The sequence below is a fragment of the Cervus canadensis genome, chromosome 26 (assembly GCF_019320065.1).
Source record: "Cervus canadensis isolate Bull #8, Minnesota chromosome 26, ASM1932006v1, whole genome shotgun sequence".
NCBI classification, from domain to species: domain Eukaryota; kingdom Metazoa; phylum Chordata; class Mammalia; order Artiodactyla; family Cervidae; genus Cervus; species Cervus canadensis.
In genome coordinates this window covers 343214-369539 of record NC_057411.1, presented here as the reverse complement: position 1 = coordinate 369539, position 26326 = coordinate 343214, and the positions used below count along the sequence as shown (strand labels likewise).

At 41.4% G+C, this 26326-nt stretch overlaps 1 protein-coding gene across 6 annotated transcripts in view; it reads left to right on the top strand.

The window, feature by feature from the left end:
- The first annotated feature begins 23363 nt into the window (after positions 1-23363).
- The window catches only part of TEC (tec protein tyrosine kinase), a 151145-nt gene continuing 148182 nt past the window's right edge, over positions 23364-26326 (top strand). For 2 of the 6 annotated variants that reach the window (XM_043448244.1, XM_043448239.1), the window contains exon 1: positions 23447-23503. The gene's annotated coding sequence lies outside the window, so the exon portion shown is untranslated. Of the gene's footprint in view, positions 23504-23582; positions 23683-24162; positions 24243-26326 lie in introns of those variants that run through there. The other 4 variants (XM_043448245.1, XM_043448240.1, XM_043448243.1 and 1 more) reach the window with 4 other exon arrangements.

Below are 26326 nucleotides of genomic sequence, written 5' to 3'. Positions count from 1 at the left end.
ATTAGTGTTTTAATTTTATTTTAATTTTTTATTGCTGCCTCAAAGGGTGATGTCATAAACATTCTTATATGTTTTCCTTGGTATATGTGGGCAAATTTCCCTGTAGTAAAAAGAATCTGAGTCATGGTGTACTCATATCTTCAGTTTTACTAGGTATTGCTAAATTGTTTTCTAAATGGTTGCACCAACTGATATTCTTATCAACAACTCACATCTTCTCTTGTACTTTGATTCATTAGGCTTTCTAATCTGTTTCCAATTGGAAGTATGTGAATTATTATCTCCTTATTGCTTAAATTTGAATTTCTTAATTAGTAGTATGCAAAGTAGTATGCAAAAAAAAAGCTCCTGCATTTCTTTTCATGTTTTTGCTATTGCATTTTCTTTCTCTGTAATATATCTGGTTATATCCTTCACCCATTTTTATTGGGTTATATATAATTTTCTTGTTCATTTGAAAGAGTTCTTATTTATTATGAATATTAATTCTTTGTTCTATGCCTTGCATCTCCTGCCACCTGTAACTTGGTAAACTTTGTATATAGTGCTTTGGATACATGTTTTAAATTTAATGTGGCTAAACTTAGTAGCCAGATAGTTTCATTTGTTTTGTGTCATGAAGACCAGAAAATCAGCATTACTTAGAACTAGTGTTTGTTAGCATTAATATACCTGGAAGAGATCTAGTTCTCTGTGCTAAACATCCTCTGGTTCTATATCCCTTCTAATGCCTATGGAAGCAGAAGAAATTGAGACAAATTCTTAGAATTTGGGCATAGTTGGGAATCCTAAAACTGGCCATAAGAAGCTGCACTTCAAGCAAATATTTTTCCTGGGGTAAATGAAGGAGATTCTCACCAAGTCAGTTTTATTATCAGTTTTTGTTTTGTTTAGGGAAGGGCAGGGGTTAAACCAGGTAGAGGAGCTTTTGTTTCTTAACAGCTATTACTATCTCTGTGTGTTAGTTCCTCAGTCATGTCCAGTTCTTTGCGATCACATAGACTGTAGCCCACCAGGCTCCTCTGTTCAAGGAATTCTCCAGGCAAGAATACTGGAGTGGGTTGCCCTGCTCTTCCCCAGGGGATCTACCTTACCCAGGGATCAAACCCGGGTCTCCTACATTGCAGGCAGATTCTTTACTGCCTGAGTCACTAGGGCTATTATTCCTAATGGGGAGTATTGACAATCTGGTATATGCTACTCTTCAAAAAGAATAAAAAATATTGTCTTTTTTTTTAAAAAAAACAAAAAACAAAACACAACCTTTTATGCTGTATTCGAGTATAGCCAATTAGCAATGTTGTGATAGTTTCAGGAGAACAGCAAAGGGACTCAGTCATACATATACATGTTCTCCCAAGAAATATAGTCTTGAGTCACATTAGTGGATAGGAGTTGCCAGGATATTTTCATGACATCTTGCTGGTTCTGTGGATGACAGCTGAAGTTTTGTAATATCTGATGCTTAATTCTCTGCCATTTGTTAAGAAATTTCTTTCCTGCAAAGATTGGATGAGTAGCTATTTTTCATATCCATATGGAATACTTCACACCCAACTCCACCTTGCTGAACATTTGGTTAGTAGGATGTGTAAAAAGCTAATATAATAGCTACTTTGCTTCCACCAGGAAGAAAAAGGTAGTATACAGCCTCTTTTTTAATGACTGTGAGAATTAGAAAAGTTACTTTTCCCTAAGACTACCTAACTGAATCAATCCAAACTTTAAAATCCTCCATCAATTTTCCTTATTATGAAATCCTTTCAAAGCAAAATTAAATAACAATGTATTAGTCATTACCAATACTAAAAATTACACCCCAACTGATTCTCCATAGATAGAGGCTCATCTTCCAGAGAGGGGGGCAGACAGAAAATTGGTTCAAGTGATCGATTCCTTTTTTTTGTTTGTTTTTTAATTTTATTGAAGTATAATTGATTTACAATATTGTGCTAATTTCTGCATAGCTAAGTGATTCAGTTATACATACATGTATATATTCTTTTTCATATTCTTTTCAGTCGTGGTTTATTACAGGATATTGAATATAGTTCCCTGTGCTATAAAGTTGGACCTTGTTTATCCATGCTAAATGTAATAGTTTGCATCCACTAACCCCAAACTCCCAGTCCATCCCTCCTCTTTCCCTCTTCTCCTTGGCAATCCCAAGTCTGTTCTCTATGTCTGTGAGTCTATTTTGTATGTGCATGCTCAGTTGTGTCCAACTCTTTGCAACCCCAGGGACTGCAGCCCACCAGGTTCCCCTGTCCATGTGAATTTCCAGGCAAGAATACTGGAGTGGGTTGCCATTTCCTACTCCGATCGATTCCTTTTGATGCTTTCTTTTATGTTTATATGCGAGGTGAGGCTTTCTTCACTTTTAAGATAATTTCTCTAACCCGTATTAAAGACTGTTTTTTTAAGCTATTGAATTTTGATTTCTTATTAAAACTCAGTAAGTTCAGTAAAATTGTTAACAATGAGAGTTTAAAAAAAAATAATAACTGGTAATTCCCTGGAAGTCCGGGGGTTAGGACTATCACTGAGCGGGCCCCAGTTTCGATACCTGATCCAGCAACTAAGATCCCACAAGCCTTGTGGTGTCGCCAAAAAAGAAATTAATGAATAAAAATAAATAACAATAATAACAATGTCTTTGAAAGCTTAATCACAGAAACAATGAATAATAATTACAGAAAATTATAATAGAGAAAAAAGAATACAAAAATCTATAAGCATACCACTTAGAAGTAATACTTATTAATATTTTGGAATATAATTTATTTTTTCTATGCATATCTATGTACATTTTAACCAAAGATGAGATAATAAAGTCCATCTGCTTTATAAATATATTTTTCACTGTTTCTTTCTTGATATAACATTTTACTTTATCAATAAATACTCATCTAAAATATCATTATATCTAAAAGATCCTTTTACTTATATATGCCATCAGAGTTGTGTGATAATATATATAGAAATGTACCTAATCACGTCTAAATTTTTATGTTATGAGTTTTAACATTAATGAAAATCATTAATAACTTTTTATACATGTCTATGAATAGTTCTTCAACAAACAGTCACTCCAGAGCAAATGGTGTAAAAACTTTTAGGGCTTTTGATATTTACTACAAAATTTATCTTGATAAAACTTATATAACTTACACACTTAAAGGCATTTTAAGAGTTTTTTTTTTTTACTTTCTTACTGGTAAGATTTCAACTTTGTTGGCCATACTATATAAATAATACATAAAAAACTTGATAATGTTTATCAATATCCAATAGAATATTGACCTATTAACATCCATTTAGTATAGTGCTATGCATTAGAAATCTTATCATATACTATTAATCAGTTCAGTTCAGTTCAGTTCAGTCGCTCAGTCGTGTCCGACTCTTTGAGACCCCGTGAATCGCAGCACGCCAGGCCTCCCTGTCCATCACCAGCCCCCAGAGTTTACTCAGACTCATGCCCATCCAGTCGGTGATGCAATCCAGCCATCTCATCCTCTGTCGTCCCCTTCTCCTCCTGCCCCCAATCCCTCCCAGGATCAGGGTCTTTTCCAATGAGTCAACTCTTCGCATCAGGTGGCCAAAGTACTGGAGTTTCAGCTTCAGCATCAGTCCTTCCAATGAACACCCAGGACTGATCTCCTTTAGGATGGACTGCTTGGATCTCCTTGCAGTCCAAGGGACTCTCAAGAATCTTCTCCAACACCACAGTTTCAAAAGCATCAATTTTTCGGCGCTCAGCCTTCTTCACAGTCCAACTCTCACATCCATACATGACCACTGGAAAAACCATAACCTTGACCAGACGGACCTTTGTTGGCAAAGTAATGTCTCTGCTTTTTAATATGCTGTCTAGGTTGGTCATAACTTTCCTTCCAAGGAGTAAGCGTCTTTTAATTTCATGGCTGCAGTCACCATCTGCAGTGATTTTGGAGCCCCAAAGAATGACGTCTGACACTGTTTCCACTGTCTCCCCATCTATTTCCCATGAGGTGATGGGACCAGATGCCATGATTTTAGTTTTCTGAATGTTAAGCTTTAAGCCAACTTTTCCACTCTCCTCTTTCACTTTCATCAAGAGGCTTTTTAGTTCCTCTTCACTCTCTGCCATAAGGGTGGTGTCATCTGCATATCTGAGGTTATTGATATTTCTCCCAGTAATCTTGATTCCAGCTTGTGCTTCTTCCAGCCCAGCGTTTCTCATGATGTACTCTGCATATAAGTTAAATCAGCAGGGTGACAATATACAGCCTTGACGTACTCCTTTTCCTATTTGGAACCAGTCTGTTGTTCCAGGTCCAGTTCTAACTGTTGCTTCCTGACCTGCATACAGGTTTCTCAAGAGGCAGGTCAGGTGGTCTGGTATTCCCATCTCTTTCAGAATTTTCCACAGTTTATTGTGATCCACACAGTCGAAGGCTTTGGCGTAGTCAATAAAGCAGAAATAGATGTTTTTCTGGTACTCTCTTGCTTTTTCGATGATCCAGTGGATGTTGGCAGTTTGATCTCTGGTTCCTCGGCCTTTTCTAAAACCAGCTTGAACATCTGAAAGTTCACGGTTCACATATTGGTGAAGCCTGGCTTGGAGAATTTTGAGCATTACTTTACTAGCTTGTGAGATGAGTGCAACTGTGCGGTAGTTTGAGCATTCTTTGGCATTGCCTTTCTTAGGGATTGGAATGAAAACTGACCTTTTCCAGTCCTGTGGCCACTGCTGAGTTTTCCAAACTTGCTGGCATATTGAGTGCAGCACTTTCACAGCATCATCTTTCAGGATTTGAAATAGCTCAACTGGAATTCCATCACATCCACTAGCTTTGTTCGTAGTGAAGCTTTCTAAGGCCCACTTGACTTCCCATTCCAGGATGTCTGACTCTAGGTGAGTGATCACACCATCGTGATTATCTGGGTCGTGAAGATCTTTTTTGTACAGTTCTTCTGTGTATTCTTGCCACCGCTTCTTAATATCTTCTGCTTCTGTTAGGTCCGTACCATTTCTGTCCTTTACTGAACCCATCTTTGCCTGAAATGTTCCCTTGATATCTCTAATTTTCTTGAAGAGATCTCTAGTCTTTCCCATTCTGTTGTGTTCCTCTATTTCTTTGCATTGATTGCTGAGGAAGGCTTTCTTATCTCTCCTTGCTATTTTTTGGAATTGTGCATTCAAATGGGAATATCTTTCCTTTTCTCCTTTGCTTTTCACTTCTCTTCTTTTCACAGCTAGGTAACTATTAATCTGAGAGTCATTTCTAGCATTAAATGAAGATGAAAAGTAAATGTAAAAACTTATCTGTGAATTGCTTCTAAATATATTCAGGGAAATACTTTTTTGAAAGTTTTTTTTTTTTATTATGTCCCCATCCCCCCAAATTCTTACATTGAAATCCTATCTCCAGTACCTCAACGTATTTGGAGATGGCGCCTTTCAAGGAGGTTCAAGGTAGAATGAGGTGAGCACTGATCCAACATGACTGCAGTCCTTATAGGAAGAGATTGGACATAGACACAGTTACAAAGGAAAGACCCCTCCAGGGCACAGTGGGAAGATGGACCTCTGCCAGCTAAGGAGAGAGGCTTGGAAAAAATCAGCCTCGCTGACAAATTGCAACTTGATCTTGGGCTTCCTAGCCTCCAGAGAAATAAATTTTTGTTGTTTAAGCCACTGAGTCTGTGTTACTTTGCTATAACAGCCCTAGAAAATGGATACAAGGATTTTCAATATTTTTTCCCCCACATTTGAATATATGCCTGTTGTATGCTAGGCTAAAACAAATCATACCTTTTTTTTTTTTTGCACTGTGCTATATAAAGCCCCACAATAACATGTGGTGGTGTTCAGTCACTAGGTCATGTCCAACTCTTTGCGACCCCATGGACTGCAACACAGAGGCTCCCATGTTCTCTATGATCTCCTGGAGTTTGCTCAAACTCATGTCCACTGAGTCAGTGATCTCATCCTCTGCCACCCCTTTCTCCTCCTGCCCTCAATCTTTCCCAGCATCAGTGCGTCAGCTCTTCGCATCAGGTGGCCAAAGTATAGAAGCTTCAGCTTCAGCATCAGTCCTTCCAATGAATATTCAGGACTGATCTCCTTTAGGATGGACTGGTTGGATCTCCTTGCAGTCCAAGGGACTCTCAGGAGTCTTCTCCAGCACCACAGTTCAAAAGCATCAATTCTTCTGCCCTCAGCCTTGTTTATGGTCCAATTCTCACACCTGTACACAACTACTAGAAAAAACATAACAATAACATGTAAATGCAGTTTGCTGCTACTAAGTCACTTCAGTCGTGTCCAACTCTGTGTGACCCCATAGACGGCAGCCCACCAGGCTCCACCGTCCCTGGGTTTCTCCAGGCAAGAACACTGGAGTGGATTGCCATTTCCTTCTCCTAAAAGTTTTTAAAAATATTTTTTCATTTATTTGGTTGTACCAGGTCTTAGTTGTGGCATGAAGGCTCTAGTTCTCTGACCAGGGATTGAACCCTGGCCTCCTGCATTGGGAGTGAGGAGCCTTAACCACTGGACCATCAGGGACGTCCCTACTTTTTTCTTTTTTAAATAAACTACTGTATTATTGGAGAATGAGTGAGAGTCACAAAAAGGTAGGTTTTGAGCAGAACTATATGTTATAATATAAATATTTAGAAGTGAAAGTGAATGTATTACTTAGTTATGTCTGACTCTGTGACTCCATAGACTATAGCCCGCCAGGGTTCTCTGTCCATGGACTTCTCCAGGCAAGAATACTGGAGTGGGTTTCCATTCTCTTCTCCAGAAACATTTAGAAATTATCCCTGAAATGGTATAGGTTGAAACTATAGTAGAAATTTTTTAAAATTTAGATAAATTATGGATAATTGAACAATGATTGACTTAAAATAGAGATTAAGTATACTATATACAATTATTTCATGGAGCAGCACTTTCCCACAAACTAGATTATAAATATTAGACTAGTAATCTGATCACAAATGGAATTATTATACTCTATTGTCCTTGCATCATTCATTCAACAAGTTTTGAGTGCCTAAATGTGCCATTTAAACATTTTTAGTTTTTTTTTTTTCTATAAACAATCTCACATTCACCATTTCATATTCTACATAGCTGGAAAAGGAAATGGCCAGACACTCCAGTATTCTTGCCAGGATAATCCTAGGATAATGGATGTAGGAACCTGGCTGGCTATAGTCCATGGGCTCACAAGAGTTGAACTTGATTGAGAGACTAAACCACTACCAACATTCTTCATAGCAAGGGTTTAGATTTCCATGATACCAGGGGTTGAGACTCTGGGCTTATGATGCGGGGGGTGTGGGTTCAATCCTTGGTTGGAAAATTAAGATCTGGCATGCTGCACATCATGGCCAAAAAAAAAAAGAGTATTACATTTTTTGTGTTTGTGGAGATAAATACTACAGGGCTGGTGAATGACCTTGGAGTCCTGGAGTAAGAATTGCTGGGACTGGGGCTCCCCTCTTTCTGCAGTAGGGGGCTGCATCTTCTCACTAGGTCTCCAGATGCTGGGAGCCACTTTCTCAACACTGCTCACAACTGCTGGCATTGAAGCTCAGACTGCCTCAGCAGTTCGTTTATCCCCACAACACTCTCATGCTCACCTTGCCTAAAGAGAGAGCAACAGAGGGGCAGGTCTCTCTACTAGAATGGCCTCCATGTTGTACACACTATGTCTGGGCTCAAGTACATCTCTTTTTAGAATGTGTACGAGGGGGAATGCATCCATCTGCTGCCCCTTCTACCTGGGGTTTCTGCTGGCTCCAAGTGATACCGCTGATACTCACCAGAGCCCTTCACCTGGCAATATTTAAGTAATCATTGTGGGAATCTTGGATCTGGCAGGGTCTCACCACCCCCTCCCAGCATTTCCTCAACTCCACCATGTCTTAGTGAGTCCCAGGCAGGACCATCAAGGTTCCTCCTGTTCTCTGCTACACTCCTTCCCTGAGAGCAGCTCCACTGCTTTTTGTTCCCTCGCCCAGAACACATAGGAGCTTGGATGTGGGGAGTTGAGTGCATGCAGTCACTTCAGTCGTATTCTACTCTTTGGGACCCTATCAACTGTAGCCCACCAGGCTCTTCTGTCCATGGGATTCTCCAGGCAAGAATACTGGAATGGATTGCCATTCCCTCCTGCAGGGAATCTTCCCGATCCAGGGATCAAACCTGAGTCTCTTATGTCTCCTGCATTGGCAGGCAGGTTCTTTACCACTAACGCCACCTCAGAAGCCCTTCTTTTTTCTTTCCCATCCTTCCCATGTTTGAGGAATATTTCTATTTTGGACTTGGGTGATGGGGAAGGAACTGGCTTCTCTGCTGCATTTGCTTTCAAAATAATTTTTAAAATGACCTTACATTTGGACATTCCTTTTGAATTTAGAAAGCTAGAGTTCAGTGTATTTTTTTTTCCTCACACTAAAAAACTGATCTCTGTCCTGACCCTACCCAGATGGCAGCCTCCTGTCTTGCAGACCAAAGGGGAGAGATAGTCAAAGGTTCAGGGAACAAAATACAGGGACCAAAACCTCACAGAATCATCCCATTGAACAGCTCATGAATATTCTGTTTTACATGAGAAAATGGTTATGTTGTCGTAAGTGAAAAAAGAGGAAAAATGTAATTAAGCCTTGATTAAAGCTATATAAAATGAAAATGTCTACGTAGAAAATACGACAGGGATGAAGAACACGAAATTGCTAATCTAGGTTACATTTAGAGCATAGGGATTATAGGTGAGATTTTATTTTTTGTTTTGCAAAACACTTGTGATTACTTTCATAAGTTGGAAAAAAGTAAATGTACCAAAACTAAAAGAGAAATGTCTTTCATTGTTTGCAGGTACACTTCCTTGAACAGACCTTGAATAATGAAGAAATATCCTACATTTATAGATAATGCCCCTATTCTCCTGTGGTGAGCCATTCTAGTGTTTTAATAGCCTTCTTGGTCAGGCAGTCTTCCTTATCTGTCATAAATATCACCCGCTGTTTCACTGTAATGTTTCTCATGTCTCTGGCGAACATTTCAGTTCGTCACTTAGCCAATGTTGCCATTGTGGTTAACCACAAAGGAAAAGTATCCTCATATGTTATAAATAACGATATGTTAGCTAAACTATTAGTTTATGGAAAGCATTGCAAGTTATATAAACCTCTGTCATAGTGTATACTGGGGTAAATATAAGCATGATAAAATAATTTGTCTTTATCTACCAGACTTCTTAGCATATGGAATACTTCCAATAGATGATAATTAAATAAATTCCATTTTATGATTTTAAAAGTCCTGATCATTTCATAAGAACATAAGTGATTTGAAATATCTTGATTTTTGAAAGCCTTTGGATTAAAATCCAGATCAAATCTTTTAGATATTTGTTTGAAAAATTATCCTTGTCTGTAGTATGAGAGGTTTGCCTGGAGAGCCTCTAACTAATCCTTTCATCCTTTATAAAGGGATTTTTTGTTTGTTTGTTTGTTTTCTGGCTGTCCTATGCAGCTTGCAGGATCTTATTTCCCCAACCAGGAATTGAACTCAGGCCTTGGGCACAAAGCCCTAACCACTGGACTGCCAAGCAATTCCCTAAAGGTAAATAATTCTATGACTTAAGATTCATTCATTGGCCCACAAATGCCAAAAAATTAAAATCTAGTTTTTTTTATATTTGAGTATTATTTTATTTAAGAAACATTTTAAAAAAAGGAACTGGCATATTTAGGCCAGACTTGTATTGTCTGTGGAAACAGAAGTGAGAGCTTCTGTAGTCTAGTGGATTCAGAGAGCACAGCCATGTGACTAGTCTAAACACTCCTTCAAGATGACAGAAGGTAGGGTATTTTTACGCATAGTGAGGATACTTTCTTTAAATGGCTCTATGCTTCATACAGTCGTTTTCACACTCCATGTTGACTATGCACACGGCCTGAAATGAAATAGTATTGGAGTACAGCTCATTGGCAATCAGGAGCTTTGTAAGCCTCAATTATAAAATCACAGAAATTTTCTGGAGAAAAGGGGAAAAGTAAAATCCACTAACTAACAAGGTATCCTTCAGCTGCTGGTGCAGAATTTTGCATAGCTTCAGCAATGGCCAAAGGAGTCACAAATCACACTGAAGTGAATTCTGATGGGTCTGTTCCAGTTTTAAGACAGGGTAATCAATCCCTCGTTTGGAGGTCCCTCCTTATCTCTGAGGGGATTGTGGGCAGTTTTAGGGTTAACCAAGGAATCTAGTTCAGTGTAAGATGACTGGGCTGTGCTTAGTCGCTTGGTTGTGTCCGACTCTTTGTGACCCCATGAACTGTAGCCTGCCAGGCTCCTCTGTCCATAGGCATTATCAGACAAGAATACTGGAGTGGGTTGCCATGCCCTCCTCCAGGGGATCTTCCTGACCCAGGAATCAAACCGGGGTCTCCCGCATTGCAGGCGGATTCTTTACCAGCTGAGCTGCCAGGGAAGCCCATGAGATGGCTAGGGATCCCTTAATATAATGAACTCAGGCTGTGGAGAAGCAATGGCACCCCGCTCCAGTACTCTTGCCTGGAAAATCCCATGGACAGAGGAGCCTGGTGGGCTGCAGTCCATGGGGTCGCTGAGAATTGGACACAACTGAGCGACTTCACTTTCACTTTTCACTTGCATGCATTGGAGAAGGAAATGGCAACCCATTCCAGTGTTCTTGCCTGGAGAATCCCAGGGATGAAGGAGCCTGGTGGGCTGCTGTCTATGGGGTCGCAGAGTCGGACATGACTGAAGCGACTTAGCAGCAGCAGCAGGCTGTGGAAACTTCAATGGCAGTGTTTCCCAAAATGTGACACCTGGAGTATTGAAGGCAGTTTCATTTTCCCTGCCTGCCCTTCTGTGAGTGTATGCCCACAGTATGCTCTGGACCCATGCTGTCCAATCTGGGCACACCAGACACAAACAGCTATTGAATACTTGCACCTGACTGATCCAAATAGAAATATGCTATAAAAAACACACCCGACATTGAAAGTATAGTGGAAAAAAATAAAGTAAAATGTCTCACTAATAATTTTTTGTATGGATCACATGTCGAAAAGCTTATATTCTAGATAAACTGGGTTAAGTAAGACATGCAATTACCCTTAATTTTACCTGTTTCTTTTTACTTGTTTCATTTTTGATAAGATGGGTGGCCTGGGTTTGTGGTGCTCATTGGATTTCGGCTGGATGGTGCTGCTCTAGGCAGATATCACTGGGATATCACTCTGCTTGCATAGCGTGCTGGGAGTTACACCGGGGACCACTAGAAGAGGCCCTGCCTCCGGAGAGGAGGAGGATTTATTTAATGGTCAACAGCAGGGGGCTGTGTCATCACCATGAAGGATTTTAGTGCTTTTCTAGATATGGGGGGATACAAGAATTGGGCTCATAAAATCGACTCCTGAAAATATATAATTATCTGAAGACCTCCCTCCTTCGTGATGAGCACAGAGTTCCTCATTTCTGCTCTCCACACTGAGCTCCTTGCAGGGGCTATTGAAGGCCAGCATTTGCAGCAGCACGTGACTTAATCCTTATCGAGGGAGATGGCACGTGCCCATGGTAAGTGCTGATTTGTAGTTGACACTCTTAATCAAAGAGCTTACAGTTCAGAAGTCGGGGGACGTGCTCAGCTTTCCTTCTGAATGTTTCTATCAGCCCCTGAGGAATAGATTTGCATTTGCATTATTATGGAAGGATGTTCAAAAACTTTCTGTTTAGGGTATAAGAGTTCTACTAAAGGAATTCTTTTTTTTTTTTGCTGTTAAAGTGTAACAATGCAGGATATTACAAAGAGCAGAAAAACAGTCTGAGGATGAAGGCAATTTTGCAAATAGACTTGAGCTTGTTAACCATCTTCCTCTACGAAAAGAAATTTATGTATTTATTCATTTACTTGGCAATTTGATGATAGTCTCCCAGGTAGGTGCAAGGCACCTATAGTAGTACCTATAGTAGGTGCTAGTTTCATGAAATATTGTAGACAATTAAGATATCTCATAGAGGACAATTTCTAGTGTAGATCTGAAAACTTCAAGATGGAGAAACTTAAAGTTAGCAAAGAGGGGAAGAAATTTTTTAAAAAGAGAAAGATGTTAATTTTTACCTCTTGAAAAAGACCAAGAAGGTTGCCATCATTTCTAGCAGACTGCCTAACAAAAATGTGTCTGGCAGGCCACATTTTCTAACGGGCTTTGTTCCCACTATTGTTTAGAAGCCAAGAATTAAGTTGAACTAAAGAAGTCTAGCTTGTTTTTGATCATCATATTGTGTTATCAATGTTATGAAATAACATGCAATGTTAGAAAAACAAGCACAGGAAAAGGTTCTTTATAACCTTTTAATTTCTTTTGTATTTAAATTATTCCTCAGGGAAAAGAGAAGAGAAAAGGCAAAAATATTTCTTCCATTTTATAAAAACATGTAGTACCCAATCTCCTTAATTTGGAATTAAATTGGCTGAGCACCTCTGGGTGGGGACTGCTGGGAGATAATGTGGAACATGCCTTGATCTCAGTTTCTAATGCAACCAGCTGCAGCTATTAATGAGTCCATACCACCGGGATATAAAACTTATCATAGTCCTTAAACCAAATGTCATCGGTACTGAGCCCTCATCTGTTCACTACAGGCTTCCCTGGCTTGATTCCCCAGTCGGGAAGATTCCCTGGAGGAGGGTGTGACAACAGATTCCAGTATTCTTGCCTGGAGAATCCCATGGACAGAGGAGCCTGATGGGCTACAGTCCCTGGGGTTGCAAAGAGTCGGACATGACTGAGCCGCTAACACTTCCACTTCTTCCTGTTCATTAGGCAGAAAAGCAAATCTCAGTTATTACTCAATCTCTTTTACTCCCCTCCATGGAATCATACAAGAACCACAGGCCTACATTGTCCCAGGAGCTTTGGGAAGAGGCCCATACTTAGTCCTTGGATGGATGTTGACATCACATCTATTGTTTCTTCTGTAGAAGCTGGTCATTGGTACTTTGGTGGGCAAGACTGTGGTGAATGAAGTAGACCCTTGCTTAGTTTCCTAAGTTTTCTTGGAGGAGCTACCAATGTCCACCCTGAATGCTGTGCATGAAAGAGGCCCACAGCTGCTATTCCTAGAACCAGATCGTACTTTGAGTCTAGGGGCAGGCCCTGTCTTGGCTTGGGTTCTTCCAAAGCAGAGCTGTGATAAGCGCTTTTACTTAGGCAGTATACTTAGAGTGATAGGGCTTCCCTGGTGGCTCAGTGGTAAAGAATTCACCTGCCAATACAGGAGATGCAGGTTCAATCCTTGGGTCTTCCCCTGGAGAAGGAAATGGCAACCCACTCCAATATTATTCCCTGGGAAATCCCATGGACAGAGAAGCATGGTGGGGTACAGTTCATAGGGCTGCAAAAGAGTCAGATGCAACTTTGCAACGAGACATCAATAGCAACAACACGTAGAGTGACCATAGGAAACAGGAGTAAGATAGGGGGGAGCGTGAAGCAGAGAAAGTGGAAAAGCCACGTGAAGGTGTGTTTTGGAGGTCAATGCTTTGGGCAACAGGGCTTTGGTTTGGCTAAAACCTTCAGTGCAGCATGCTAAGTGACTTCCAGAATTGTCTGTTCAAAATGTCTGTACTGGCGGTGGAAAAATTCATATATACATCAGATACTGCCTCCCATTTGTCAAGGGTTTCTGTTAGTTTGCCTGGACTGCCATAACATTCCCAGACTGGGCAGCTTAAACAATAGAAATTTATTTTCTCAGAATTTTGGGGGCTGGCAGGTCTGCATTCTCCTGAGGTCCCTCTCCTTGGCTTGCTCATGACCACCTGCTAGTTGTGTCCTCACCTGGCCTTATCTCTGCGTCTCTTTTCCTGGTGTCCTTTCCTCTTCTTATAGGGACATTAGTCCATATAAGGTCCACCCTTATGACCTCTTTGACCTACAATACCCCCTGAAAGGCCCTAACTCCAAATACAGTACGTTCACATTGGAGATTAGGGCTTAAAACTATGAATTTGGCAGAGGTCAGGGTTGGGGTAGGGTGACACAATTCACTCCATAATGGTTACCCTTGGCAGAGCTAACTTGTTGACCAGGGTAGAGAACAAATGCAGTAGTGAAAAGTTACTGGAAGTTCAGACGTGGATGAATTCAGAGGTGAGGGGGAATGAATGTTGTTCTGTCGCTAAGTCATGTCTGACTCTTTGAGACCCCATGGAGTGCAGCATGCCAGGTTTCCCTGTCCTTCACTATCTCTTGGAGTTTGCTCCACTATTTTCTGGAGGGGAAAGAATACAGAGATGGGATTTCAGATGCTTGGACTTTCACCTTTTTCCTTCTCAAGTCAAAACTAGATCTTCCCTCGCTATCTAAAATGAACCAGGTTAATCCTTTTCAATGGGCTAGAAATAAAGCCAATCTTTACTTTCCTCCTGGGTAAGGAAAGTATTTTATTTTTAAATTTTTGGCCATGCCACACAGCATGTGGGATCTTAGTTCCCCAACCAGGGATCAAAGTGCTGTTCCCTCCTTCAGAAGTACATAGTCTCAACCACTGGACTGCCAGGGAAGTCCTGGAGGCTATGTTTTTTAAGACAATATGCTGGGTCTTTCTTTCCTGAAATGGGTGTTTTAGGCTAAGGTGTGTGCTCATCAGAACTAAGACAAGGATTTTGATGCAAATGATTTATTTGGGAGGCAACCAAAGAAAGTAAAGAAGTGAATAAAGTGTGTATTAGTGAGCAGATTATCATTGAGGGCAACTGGCCCTCCATTCACTAGAATATGCCTCAGAGCTGTCCTATCCAAAGGCAAGGAAAGTCGTCACCTGTCATTGGTTGGTGGCAGTTCCCTGGCGATGTTGACTCTTCTGGACTCTTTCTGGACTGTTCTGTATAAGAGAAAGCTGGCTCAAGTTGCCTAAGGAACACCTTGTGTATCTAAGGAATATGAGGGACACTGACAGCTACTGTGGTGGGGTGAGGCAGGGAAAGGATGTCTGGAAGAGGGATGAACTAAGTGATTAACAGTACGAGCAGAACTGGACCGTCGGAAGAGTTCATTTTATTGAAAAATCAATAAATATGCTGTGACATTAGCAGCAGCTGTCTGCATTTGCTTCACTATTGTTACTCAAAGCGTTCTCTATCATTCAGACTTTGCTCTTGTCCAGGTGCTAAGTCATGTTCGACTCTTTGCGATCCCATGAACTGCAGCACCAGGGTTCCCTGTCCTTCACGATCTCCCCAGGTTTGCTCAAATTCACATCCACTGAGTCGGTGATGCTATCTAACCATATAATCTAATTCAGACTTTATATTACTTTTAATCGCCCTTCTTCATTAGGTTTAAATCAATGAAGTTTTTAAAATTTATTTATTTTTTTCTGTGCTGGGTCTTTGTTGCTTCCAGGGTTTTTCTCTAGCTGTAGAAGCAGGGGCTACTCTCTCCTTGCGGTGCCCAGGCTTCTCACTGTGGTGGTTTTTCTTGCGGAACACAGGCTCTGGGTCACGCAGGCTTCAGTAGTTGTGGCACATGGGCTCCTTAGCTGTGGCTCCCGGACTCCAGAGCACAGGGTTAGCTGTGCTTCGGGACGTAGGATCTTCCCAGATCAGGGATCGAATTCATGTCTTCTGCATTGGCAGGCGGATTCTTTACCCCGAGCCACCAGGGAAGCCCTAAATCAGTGCAGTTTTAATATTTCTTTCTTCTTCATCATTGTTTCATTTTGCAGGCACAAAGTAATACTGTGTTCTTGTTTAGTTGCTCGGTTTTGAATTACACTGATTTCTGCTTTTATTTTTATTATTGAATGACACTGATTTCTGCCTTTATCTTAAGTATTTCTTCTATTTAAATTTATATAGCTTTTCTTCCTTTTCTAGTGGGAGCTTGACAGTGGGAGCTTAGATTTTGATTTGGGACTTTTCTTCTTTTCTAATGTAGGCACTTGCTGCTATAAAATTTTCTCTTGACACTGTGTAGTTGTATGCACAAATATTGATATGTTGTATTTTTGTTTTCATTCCATTCAGAATATTTTTTTGTGTGTTTCCTTAATACAGACTTTGATTCATGGATTATTTACAAGTAAGTTGTTATTTTCCAAGTGTTCAGGAGTTTTCCTGGAAATCTTTGTTATTGATTTCTGGTTTGCTTTCATTGTGACCTGAGAACACATGCTGTATGATTTCAATTATTTAAAATTTGCTGTAGTTTGTTTTATGGCCCAGGATATGATTATCTCAGTACATGCTTTAAGAACACTTGAGGACTATTTTAAGAATTGTATTTCGGTTTAAATACAGTATTTTTGTGTATATCTCTTTCTATAGCTTTTTAAGTGGTTGCTCTAGGTTTTATTGATGTATTGTATATACATAACTCCTCCTGGTGTCTTCACTTCACCAGTTTGAGGGAAACAGAGAAACTTTAACTCCTTTTGCGTATCTTTACTCTCCAGGTGGCGCTAGTGGTAAAGAACCAGCCTACCAATGCAGGAGACCTAAGACTCGAGTTTGATCCCTGGATTGGGGAGATTCCCTGGAGGAGGGAGTGGCAACCCACTCAAGTATTCTTGCCTGGAGAATCCCCATGGACAGAGGAGCCTGGTGGGCTGCAGTCCATAGAGTTGCGAAGAGTTGGACATGCCTGAAGCGACTTAGCAAGCATGCACTCTCCCCCTTTTATAATTGGCCTTAATAGTGACTTCTGTTGAAAATCTCGTTTAAAAGGGTTTAGGGGCTTCCCTGGTGGCAGAATAGATAAAAATCTACCTGCCAATACAAGGGAAATGGGTTCAATCCCTGGTCCGGGAAGATTCTACATGCTGTGGAACAACTAAGCCTGTGTGCCACAACTACTGAGCCCACACAACCACTGAAGCCCATGTGCCTACAGCCTGTCCTCCACAACAAGAAAAGCCACTGCAGTGAGAAGCCCATGCACCACGATAAAGAGTAGCTCCCACTCGCCGCAATTAGAGAAAACCTGTGTAAAAGCAACGAAGATCCAGTGCAGCCAAAAATAAATAAATGATAATAACAATTAAAGGGTTCTAAAGAGTTGGACACGACTGAGCGACTGAACTAAACTGAACTGAACTGATACTTTACTCAATCCATTTTTAGATGACTGATCTTTCTACCAGAATGTAAGTACCACCATAACAGGGAGTTTTCTTGGGATTGTTCACCAGTGTTAGCTTTCCGCTAATGCAGTGATGGTCACATTTTCATAACTGCCACCACTGAAAGCTCAGTGGTAAAGAATCTGCCTGCAAAGCAGGAGATGCGAGTTTGATCCCTGGGTCAGGAAGATCCCCCGGAGAAGGAAATGGTGACTCCAGTATTCTTGCCTGGAAAATCCCACAGATGGAGGAGCCTGGTGGGCCACAGTCCATGGGGTTGCAAAAGAGTCAGACATGACTTAGCGACTAAACAACAACAACAGCCATTGAAAAGGAAGCGGTTTCAAAAAGACGTGGGGCTAGATCATTCTAGGTAGAGGAAACAGTAAGTAAAAGCCATCAGGCCAGAATACACTTTGAGTCCTACTAATAATGCTGAGTATAACATTCTATGTGACATAGCTCATTTCATCTCAGTCCTCATAACTATAAATTTGTTGATATACTATGACTCATCTGAAACACTATTTAGATCCTAATCCAAAACAAAAATTGGCCAAACCCACAGGATTTCACTCAATATGTTCCTCTTCTTACCTTTTTATGTCTTTTCTTCTGAGCGTAATCTGGTTTTACTTTTGGGCCTTTTTTTCTAACTCAGTAATTTAATATGTTTTTACTTACTGTTAAATCAACATTAAAACTTTATAGAAGGAATTAACTGTATGTTAAATCAACATTAAAACTTTATAGAAGGAATTAACTGTATGCTATGTAACAGGGTCAAACAGCCTTCTGTAGAGTAGAATTGTGTAAACCCGGTCTTCAGATAAATGCCGCGAAGAGAGGCATTTAAGTGAGCTGCCTGAGTGGATTGAGATTTGTTTCAGGTTTGTTGCTAGAGAACAATAATAAAATGGCTTTTTTTTTTTTTCCAAAAAAAAAAAAAAAAAAAACTTTATAGAAGGAATTAAAAAAAAAAAACCATGATCCATGATTCAAACATATTTTCCCTGGCAGCTTTGAATGGTTAAATCTGCAAACTCTAGAGTCATAAAGCTTTATATTCATATCTTGGCTGTGTGACTTCAGGCAAATTATACTTAAGGCCTCTGCATTAGTCCTCTAAAATGAAAAGAAGAACTGCATGCAGTTTTTTGTTAAAGCTATTGTACCTCACACAGTTGTTGTGAGAATTAGGTGAATTGATCTAATGTATTTAGTGCACTTAAAACAGTCTGGCACACAAGAACGCCCCCCCCCCCCCCATAACTGTTCATAATTCTTATTCTCAACCCAACAATTTTCTTCCCACATAATTTTTATTTAGTTGCAATCATAGGATATGTATGGAGTAGGGAATGGAAAACCAGTTCAATATTCTTGCCTGGGAAATTCCATGGACAGAGGAGCCTGGCAGACTACAGTCCATGGGGTTGCAGAGTCAGACATGACTGAGCTTGTGAGCATGTGTGCACACACACATGTGCATGCACACACACAAAGGATATGTAAAGGATGGTATTATACTTTTTAAATTTAATTTTCATAAGTTTCCTCCACACTTATTTAATTAACATACTGTTTTTAATGATAGCTTGACATGCCATACTATTGATTTATTTTGCTTAAAAATTTCCCTGTTACTGGGCATTTATTTTATTATTATGAGTGATGATCTTATATATTTATTATTATGAGTGATGAACAATATTCTTTATTATTATGAGTGATGATCAATAAACTGTGGAAAATTTTGAAAAAGATGGGAATATCAGACCACCTGACCTGCCTCTTGAGAAATCTGTATGCAGGTCAGGAAGCAACAGTTAGAACTGGACATAGAACAACAGACTGGTTCCAAATAGGAAAAGGAGTACATCAAGGCTGTATATTGTCAACCTGCTGATTTAACTTACACACAGAGTACATCATGAGAAACGCTGGGCTGGAAGAAGCACAAACTGGAATCAAGATTGCCAGGAGAAATATCAATAACCTCAGATATGCAGATGACACCACCCTTATGGTAGAAAGTGAAGATGAACTAAAAAGCCTCTTGATAAAAGTGAAAGAGGAGAGTGAAAAAGTTGGCTTAAAGCTCAACATTCAGAAAACTAAGATCATGGCATCTGGTCCCATCACTTCATGACAAATAGATGGGGAAACAGTGGAAACAATGGCTGACTTTATTTTTTTTGGGCTCCAAAATCACTGCAGATGGTGACTGCAGCCATGCAATTAAAAGACGCTTGATCCCTGGAAGAAAAGCTATGACCAACCTAGATAGCATATTAAAAAGCAGAGACATTACTTTGCCAACAAAGGTCCGTCTTGTCAAGGCTATGTTTTTTTTCCAGTAGTCATGTATGGATGTGAGAGTTGGACTCTAAAGAAAGCTGAGCACCGAAGAATTGATGCTTTTGAACTGTGGTGTTGGAGAAGACTCTTGAGAGTCCCTTGGACTGCAAGGAGATCCAACCAGTCCATCCTAGAGGAGATCAGTCCTGGGTGTTCATTGGAAGGACTGATGCTGAAGCTGAAACTCCAATATTTTTGCCACCTGATGCTAAGAGCTGACACATTTGAAAAGACCCTGATGCTGGGAAAGATTGAGGGCAGGAGAAGGGGTCGACAGAGGATGAGATGGTTGGATGGCATCACCGACTCAATGGACATGAATTTGAGTAAACTCTGGGAGTTGGTGATGGACAGGGAGGCCTGGCGTGCTGCAGTTCATGGGGTGCAAAGAGTTGGACATGACTGAGCGACTGAACTGAACTGAACTGATGATCTTATACACATGCTTTGTATATGATGCTTTTTCCTTCTTTCGAATAATTTATTTCCCAACTATCCCCAGGAGTATAATTTTTGATTTTGTGTCCAACATAAAACTCTTTCCTCCCATGTATTTCGTTCCAAAGAAGCAACCATTGTACTTTTAAATGTACTTTCAGTACATGATGGAAAGAGCGGCAGACATAGCATATCACCACAATGAAGTGATGTTCATGTAGGAACAGATTCTATACAAGACTGATAAGGTCTATATTACTAGCATCATTGTTGTTATCATTCATCTATTCCACAAACATTTACTATTCACCTTGGATGGGCCTGGACAATGGTTAGGAAGAAAGTTACAAAACGAAGCCAGAGACTTACAAAGAAGAGTGGGAGAAGCTCCAAATGCTAAACACCACTTTACTTACAAACTTTCCTTGTTGATTCTGCATGTCTTCTCAGGCATCATGTGGAATCTATCTGGAAGTTAAAAAGAGGCATTTTCTTTTATCAAGGAAGTAAAATTACATCAACCTGGTATTTCTCACCTAAACATATGAATTTTATGAAGCCATGTGGATATATGGTAAGAAGGGAGTCCCTGTCTCAAAGAAGTCATAGATCGCCTTTTTCTCGCCTTTTGTATTTCAACTTTATTAAAATAAAGAGAGCAGTAAGAATGTTTGAATCTTCTCCTTGGAGGAAGAGGAAGAAATCTTTTCAGGTCCATCACCAGATTCCTTCTTTTGAAGAGGCCCAACCTAAAAGTTTGAGTTACATGAGCCTAACCTTGTATACTATTTTCTTTTCTTTTAAAATTTTTTATTGGAGTATAGTTCATTTACAGTGTTGTGTTAGTTTCAGGTGTCCAGCAAAATGAATCAGTTATACATACACATATGTCCACTCTCTTTTAGATTCTTTTTCCATATATGCCATTGTAGAGTTTACATATATTAATAAAATAATGAAATTAGAACACTCCCTAACACCATACAGAAAGAGAAACTCAAAATGGATTAAAAACCTAAATCTAAGGCTGGATACTATAACACCGTTAGAGGAAAACACAGGCAGAACACTCTGACATAAACTGTAGCTATATCTTTCTTTAAATTTTTTTTATTTTGTATTGGGGTATAGCTGATGAACAACCAATGATGTGATAGTTTCAGGTGAGCAGCGAAGGGATTCAGCCATTCATAATATGTCTGCTGTTTTTTTTATTAAAGCTACTGCCCATTTCACATAAGAAATAGCACAAGTTAAATTTTTTAAGTCCACCACATCCTGAGTTCAGTTTTACACCCTTTCATTAATGTAGCTGAAGCTCTCTTTCTGACGGTCTCTAAAAACACTGCTGAAAACCAGTGCCAGTACTCTCCACTGGCTTTGGGGATGATATAGTGTTAATCACCTACTTATGCTGCTTAACTAGTAATATAAAGAATGCTTTCTTCAGGAAATGGTATAATGTTACGGAAACTAATGATCACCAATAAAGAGTTATATATACCTAGATGTTTTGTTTACAGACCAGTCTCTGGTTTCCTTGAGAACAGAGTGACAATACAGACTTTCTCTTCTAAAGTGGTTTATGAAGGTGTTATGTGAGGATCAGGATTTGCTTCCCTTCCCATCAACCTTCATAAACTTTATGTTATGAAGTCCAAGTCAAAAATAGGAGTCACCAGACTTGCCTCCCTAGCTCAGGGAAAGTGAGCTGAAAATCAGTTCTTTTAATCACCAAAAGTATCTGTTCAACTCTTAAGACAGTGAATTTTACCTTTTTTGGATCAATTTGATGAAAATTCTAAGTCCTCTCCCTTATACATATATATGTGAGAATTTTTCTTGGGAGAAAGCCAGCTTTATTACCAAAATTACATAACTATAATTTGCACACATACATTTTGCATACTTTCAGAAGGTTCCTGACCTCTGCTCCCTCAAAGAACATCTGCCCTGGGGGAAATTCTTTAACCAGTCTACAGGAGGTAGAAGAGACTGGGGCTGCGAAGAGGCAAGATCACGAAAGAGAAATTTTTACCATGTTCATTCTGAGACATCATACTCAAGACCCTCACCTGAGTGAAAGAGGTTCTGGAATCAGAAAGCCTTGGTTCAAATCTGTGCCCTCTTCCCATCGGCCCTCCCTCTTAGGCAATCATTAATCATTAGATTTTTTTTTTTTCTGTAAAATGGAATTTTGTCAGACTTCTCAGGGTTACTGTAGGATCAAAAGAGAGAGAATATATAGGAAGGCATGCTTTTAGGTCTCCAACAAACATGAGGTAGAAAGAGGATCAATGAACGTGACCTTCCCTCTGCTTCATCTTCAGGCTGACTACCTGGCCGATCGTTCAGCTCCCAGCTCCACTGTCCCCTCCTTTGGGAAGCCTCGGGGACAACTAGATCTGTTGTCTTCCCCTCCCCACACTCAATTCCATCACCCTACTGTATTTAAGTCAGGACGCTTCTTGCACATGCAATGGCTTCATTTTTCACTTGCTTATTGATGACTGACTGTCCCTTTCGCCCCATTATACTAAAAGCTTCTGGAGGGCAGAGTCCTTGTATTTCTCTGGCCTCTAACAGATCATGAGACACGGTGGACACTGAAATTTGGTAAGCCAGGAGAGCTGTGGTTTAGCGCTCAAAATCAGGAGGCAGACTACAGCGATTTGAATTCCAGCCTTTCAATTTGTTGTTGGGTGACATTAGGTAGGTGCTTTAAGTTCTCTGTGCCTTTTACCCTACATAATATGGTGGACTTTTTAAAAAACTTTATTTTATGCTGGAGTATAGTCGATTAACAAGGTTATGATAGTTCCATGGGGTCGCAGAGTCAGAAAGGGCTGAGCCAGTGAGCGAGAGCGCGCGCGCGCGCGCGCACACACCCACCCCCCCACTCCACGTGACCTGTAAGTGTATCAGATGCACACACACACACACACACACACACACACACACCACGTGACCTGTAAGTGTATCAGATGCGCTCTGGTGCTTCAGGTTGGACAGAAAAAGACTTATTCTCTTGGTGAAACTGGCTGCTTCGCTCCACCTCACTGCGTTACCACCTGGCTCGCCACCATTTAGCGGAAGGGGAGGTGCGCTCCTTAGTGCCGATAGAGTCCCCAGTCACCCACAGGTGGCACGGCGCGGGGCTCTCCCGGGCCAGGGGTGTCCGTGTCCTCGCGGGGCGGCTGGGGGGGGGGGGCAGAAGGAGGAGGTTCCTGCATCCAGGAAACACCAGGGACATTCCCGCGACTTCCCCGAAACTCCCGCTGGGTCCCGGGAGCCGGAACGCGTAAGCGACCCACTCCCACCTCCAGTCTCAGAACCGCAGCAGAGCAGTGGAAGCAGGTCGCCGCCGGCCTCCGCGAGCTGGAGGCGGAGCCCTCGCGGGCCCGGGCGGTCGCCGGGCCGGCCTGGGTGGGGCGAGCGGGGAGGGGCGGGGCGAGCGGGCAGGGGGCGGGGCTCCCGACGCGGGACTCGGCGGCTCCGGCGGACTCCAGTGTTCCGGGCTCCGCGAAGCAGGCGCGCTCCAGCCAGGTAAGGGCGCTGCGGGCCGGCGGGGGCGGCCCTGGGCCTGCGCCACTCGGGGCGGGGAAGGGTGGGTGGGGATGCGTGCGGCGAGAGGAGGGTTCCACCAGCCCAGAGGCTGACTCTTGTGGAACCAGGAAGGATTTTCTCTACCCCGCGCGGCCGTGAGCCGGAGCGCGCCGCCCCAGGTGAGGACCCGCGTCCCCTGCGGGCTCCGGAGGGACAGGTGCGCGTCCCGGCGTGGCCGCGCCTTCCGGCGGCCGCAGTCTCTCCGTCCCCCGGCCTCCGGCGCTAGCTTCTCCCGAGGAGCGCCCGCCCCTTCTCCTTTAGAGTCTCGGGACCGAGGCCCTGAAGCAAATTCAACGTTGGGTTCACTTCCCAGCCGCGCCGCGGACTTCATTTCTTCTCTCTTCTTGGGCAGCAGCGAAGTCTTGGTGCGAGAGTTGGCAGAATCGACAGACTTTCCACGGTTGCATGTGTCTGAGTGCCTCTCCCCACCAGCCTCACACTTTTAAATCTGGGAAACTATGTTTGACTCTTGATAGCAGGGAGTCGGTGAATACATCTGTTGGGAAAACTAGGGCCTTGACTCGGGGGTGTGCTCTTTCCTTCGGATCCTAAATTTCCTTTTGGTTTGATTTTTTTTTTTTTCCCCCTCCATGGAAGAAGAACAAGTTGCTGTGTATCAGATTCGGAAACAGTCTCATCTGTTGCCATTCTTTGGAAACGGGAAGACTTGATTAGAAGGGTAGGTCTCAGTGTTAAGTTAGAACAACAGGATGACTGGTAGCTAAGTGGGTTTGAAGCTTATCCAAAATAGTTAAGTGTTCTGAGTATGTACCCTGTGTTTTTCCAGTGAATGCCCATTTTTTTCCTCTTAGGAAATTCTGAGAATTCACTTTTTTTCTAGATAATTCTTCCCTAAAGAGCTAGAAAGGGGGAAACACTCCCAACACACCAGTAGGTTTCCCAAGTAAGTTTAGGATTTAACAGGTTGGTTTGTGATACTGGTAGCTTAGTTGTTGAGAATCGCATGGAGTATCATGATTTATATGGAGAATAGAAAATGTGTATAACAGTCTCCTTAAGTATTTGAATTTTTTTGTTTGTTTGTTTAGGTACATTCTCATTGTTTAGGGAAGAGCTGTACTTTCCCAAAACTCCTGTTAATCTGATCAGTATATTCTTTTGTCAGATCTAGATGCTTACTGCGTTTATGCTAATGATCTTGATTCTTCCCAGAGGGTGTGTACGTTTTGGTTTGTAGAACTGTATAGGGCAAGCATTGCAAACACGTGCGAAACAGTGTTGTTTGATTGGCAAACCTCTAGTTCACCACACACAGGTTCTTGAACTAGAATTTTCACATCTTCCCAAATAGGGGGAAGAAAAAGAATATTAATATATGCTCTAGCACTGTCAACCTGTTCCTTGCTTATTGTGTATCAAAATAGTCCTCGTATTTTGTCAGCAGCTAGTCACTCAAGGGCAGAGTCTGTGTTTTATCAAATAGTGAATCTCAAGAAAAAGGAGATCTTCCTAAGTTGACCCTGGACAGGATGGCTGGTGGCATTGTGGCTGTGTCTGCCCACTTTTTGCTTGGGGAAGAATTGCTAGTAGAGACCTTCCTCTGTGTGTACAGAGTGCTGGCAGCCTGAGCCTTGCGCTCCAGGCATATCTCTACCTCCAGGTTCCCCCAGGTTGGCCTGGTTGGTGCCTCCCTCCTCCACCCTAGATTTTCCAGCTCCTTGGCTTCCACCCCACTCCCCTGCTCCCTGGGACTCCACCCTTGGAGAGAATCGTTTTCTTGTTGACAGGGCTGTTGACTCCCAGCTTGGTGCATAGATGCTGTTGATGATGGGACTGCCTGTATCAGAGCCCTTACTATGTTCTCTTATCCAGTCTGCTCAGGCAAAGTGGAGCAACTGACGTTGAACCCAGATCAATCACTGTGAAGGCTAGCTGCCTTGGTTGGATTAACTGGAGTCTGCTAGAAAGGAGTGCAATTGGTCCATGTTCCCTGGCAGTTCTAAAATTATCCTGTCACAGGAGATTATGCCATGAGACTAGCTTTGTTGAAAAGAATCCCAGAGGAGAGAGGCATAGCAGTTTCCTTCACCTACAAGCGTGCCTCCACCCAGACTTGCCTTTGCATCTCTGCTCTGGCTCAGCCAGTCCTTCTTGGATTGGATTATAACTATTAACTTTCCCACTAAGTCTGACTGTTCAGAGCTTCGATGACCACAGCTGCATGGTCTAGATGTAGAAAACGATATTTTCTTTTGTTTAGGCGAAACAAGGCTGGAATTTTCCCAAATTATTAGGGAAACAAAACAAAAGCAAATAATAAAAGGGCACAGAAGCCACTATGTTTTTTGTTTTGTTATATTCTCCTCTTTATTTTTAGTTTTAAACTTTTAATCCAAGTTACATTTTTCCCTCTCCAGAAATAAACACTTGTGATTCTCTGAGCTCGTTAATTTGATATTTATTTCCTTGTAGGTGATACTTGTAGTTGCATTTTTCAGTCTGAAGCTTTATCTGTTCACTTCCCGCTGTGGAAGATGATGACTTGGTTCTCTTTTTCCCTCTGACCCCCCCATCTAACCACAGCTTCCTTATTTTCCTATCCTTGCAATAGTTAAACAGTAATTAGATCAATATTCATAGCCAAGCCAAGTACAACTTATTTTCTTCGGAGTCAGTAATTGCTTTGTTTGTTCACTGGCTTAGCTTTTTATGTACTCATCATTAATTTTACGCAGAGCTTTTGGATAGTTTTCAGATTCTTCCCTCAGATGCATCAGGTATTCTGTCAGTTGCATTTTCCTT